Genomic DNA, 3,322 nt, shown 5'->3' with positions numbered 1-3,322 from the left:
GTAGATCCTGAAGTCTACAGGCTCATGCTTTTCCCTTTTGCTGTAAGAGACAGAGCTAGATTATGGTTGGATTCTCAACCCAAAGACAGCCTGAACTCTTGGGATAAGCTGGTCACGGCTTTCTTAGCCAAGTACTTTCCTCCTCAAAAGCTGAGCAAGCTTAGAGCTGATGTTCAAACCTTCAGACAGATAGAAGGTGAATCCCTCTATGAAGCTTGGGAAAGATACAAACAGTTGACCAAAAAGTGTCCTTCTGACATGCTTTCAGAATGGACCATCCTAGATATATTCTATGATGGTTTATCTGAGCTATCAAAGATGTCACTGGACACTTCTGCAGGTGGATCCATTCACCTAAAGAAAACGCCTGCAGAAGCTCAAGAACTCATTGACATGGTTGCTAATAACCAGTTCATGTACACTTCTGAAAGGAATCCTGTGAGTAATGGGACGCCTATGAAGAAGGGAGTTCTTGAGGTTGATACTCTGAATGCTATATTGGCTCAGAATAAAATATTGACTCAGCAAGTCAATATGATTTCTCAGAGTCTGCATGGAATGCAAGCTGCATCCAACAGTACTCAAGAGGCATCTTCTGAAGAAGAAGCTTATGATCCTGAGAACCCTGCAATAGCAGAGGTAAATTACTTAGGTGAACCTTATGGAAACACCTATAACTCATCATGGAGAAATCATCCAAATTTCCCATGGAAGGATCAAAAGCCCCAACAAGGCTTTAATAATGGTGGAAGAAACAGGTTTAGCAATAGCAAGCCTTTTCCATCATCAACTCAGCAACAGACAGAGAACTCTGAACAAAATGCTTCTAATTTAGCAAATCTAGTCTCTGATCTATCTAAGGCCACTGTAAGTTTCATGAATGAAACAAGGTCTTCCATTAGAAATCTGGAAGCACAAGTGGGCCAGCTGAGTAAAAGGATCACTGAAATCCCTCCTAGTACTCTCCCAAGCAATACAGAAGAGAACCCAAAAGGAGAGTGCAAGGCCATTGACATAAGTGCCATGGCCGAACCTGTGAGGAAAGGAGAGGACGTGAAGCCCAAGGAGGAAGACCTCCTGGGACGTCCATTGATCAATAAGGAGCTTCCCTCTGGGGAATCAAAGGACTCTGAGGCTCATCTAGAGACTATAGAGATCCCATTGAACCTCCTTATGCCCTTCATGAGCTCTGATGAGTATTCCTCTTCTGAAGAGAATGAGGATGTCACTGAAGAGCAAACTGCCAAGTTTCTTGGTGCAATCATGAAGCTGAATGCCAAATTGTTTGGCATTGATACATGGGAAGTTGAACCTCCCTTGTTCATCAATGAACTAAGTGATCTGGATCAACTGACATTGCCTCAGAAGAGACAGGATCCTGGAAAGTTCATAATCCCTTGTACCATAGGCACCATGATCTTTAAGGCTCTGTGTGACCTTGGTTCAGGAATAAACCTCATGCCCCTCTCTGTAATAGAAAAACTGGGAATCTATGGGGTGCAAGCTGCTAAAATCTCACTAGAGATGGCAGACAGCTCAAGAAGACAGGCTTATGGACAAGTAGAAGATGTATTAGTAAAGGTTGAGGGCCTTTACATCCCTGCTGATTTCATAGTCCTAGATACTGGAAAGGAAGAGGATGAATCCATCATCCTAGGAAGACCTTTCCTGGCCTCAGCAAGAGCTGTGATTGATGTTGACAGAGGTGAAATAGTCCTTCAATGGAATGAGAACTCCCTTGTATTCAAAACTCAAGGATCTCCCTCTGCAACCATGGAAAGGAAGCAGGAAAAGCTTCTCTCCAAGCAGAGTCAACCAGAGCCCCCACAGTCAAACTCTAAGTTTGGTGTTGGGAGGCCACAACCAAACTCTAAGTTTGGTGTTGAACTCCCATATCCAAACTCTAAATTTGGTGTTGGAGAGTCTCAACAAAGCTCTGCACATCTGTGAGGCTCCATGAGAGCCCACTGTCAAGCTATTGACATTAAAGAAGCGCTTGTTGGGAGGCAACCCAATGTTTATCTAATTCTTATTTTTATTGTTTTTCATGTTTTCTTAGGGTCATGATCATGCGGAGTCACAAAATAAATAGAAAAATCGAAAACGGAATCAAAAACAGCAGAAGAAAAATCACACCCTGGAGGAGCATCTGTCTGGCGTTCAGTGCCAGAACAGAGCATGGTTCTGGCGCTGAACGCCCAAAATGGGCAGCTTCTGGGCGCTGAACGCCAGAACAGGCATGGTTCTGGCGTTCAACGCCAGAAATGGCACACAGATGGGCGTTGAACGCCCAAAATGGCCACCAACCTGGCGCTGAACGCCCAGAGTTGGGTACAAAGGCATTTTTACATGCCTAATGGTGCAGGGATGTAAATGCCTTGACACCTCAGGATCTGTGGACCCCACAGGATCATCTCAGGATCTGTGGACCCCACAGGATCCACTCAGGATCTGTGGACCCCACAGGATCCCCACCTACCTCCACTCACTTCTTCTCACCACTCTCTTTCACACAACCTCATAAACACCCTTCCCTAAAAAAACCCTTCACCAATCACCTCAATCTCTCTTCCCCATTAAACCTTCACCACTCACATCCATCCACTCTTCCCAATAAACCTACCTCATAAACTCCACCTACCTTCAAAATTCAAAACCAATTTCCCACCCAAACCCACCCATATGGCCGAAACCTAACCCCCCTTCCCTTCCCTATATAAAGCCCTCCATTCTTCATCAAATTCACACAACACACCCCTCTACACTCCTCTTGGCTGAAACCACATCTCCCTCTCCCTCTCCATATTTCTTCTTCTTCTTCCTCTATTCTTTTGTTTATTGCTCGAGGGCGAGCAATATTCTAAGTTTGGTGTGGTAAAAGCATAGGTTTTTTGTTTTTCCATTACCATTGATGGCATCTAAGACCGGAGAATCCTCTAGAAGAGGGAAAGGGAAGACAAAAGCTTCCACATCCGAGTCATGGGAGATGGAAAGGTTCATCTCCAAAGCCCATCAAGACCACTTCTATGATGTTGTGGCCAAGAAAAAGGTGATCCCTGAGGTCCCTTTTAAACTCAAAAGAAATGAGTATCCGGAGATCCGACATGAAATTCAAAGAAGAGGTTGGGAAGTTCTAACAAATCCCATCCAACAAGTCGGCATCTTAATGGTTCAAGAGTTCTATGCCAATGCATGGATCACCAAGAACCATGATCAAAGTAAGAACCCGGATCCAAAGAACTATGTTACAATGGTTCGGGGGAAATACTTGAATTTTAGTCCGGAAAATGTGAGGTTGGCGTTCAACTTGCCATATATGGAA

Source organism: Arachis ipaensis, chromosome B4, assembly GCF_059453495.1.
Source record: "Arachis ipaensis isolate K30076 ecotype BB chromosome B4, ASM5945349v1, whole genome shotgun sequence".
Lineage (NCBI taxonomy): Eukaryota > Viridiplantae > Streptophyta > Magnoliopsida > Fabales > Fabaceae > Arachis > Arachis ipaensis.
Note: the sequence above shows the minus strand (reverse complement) of the source record.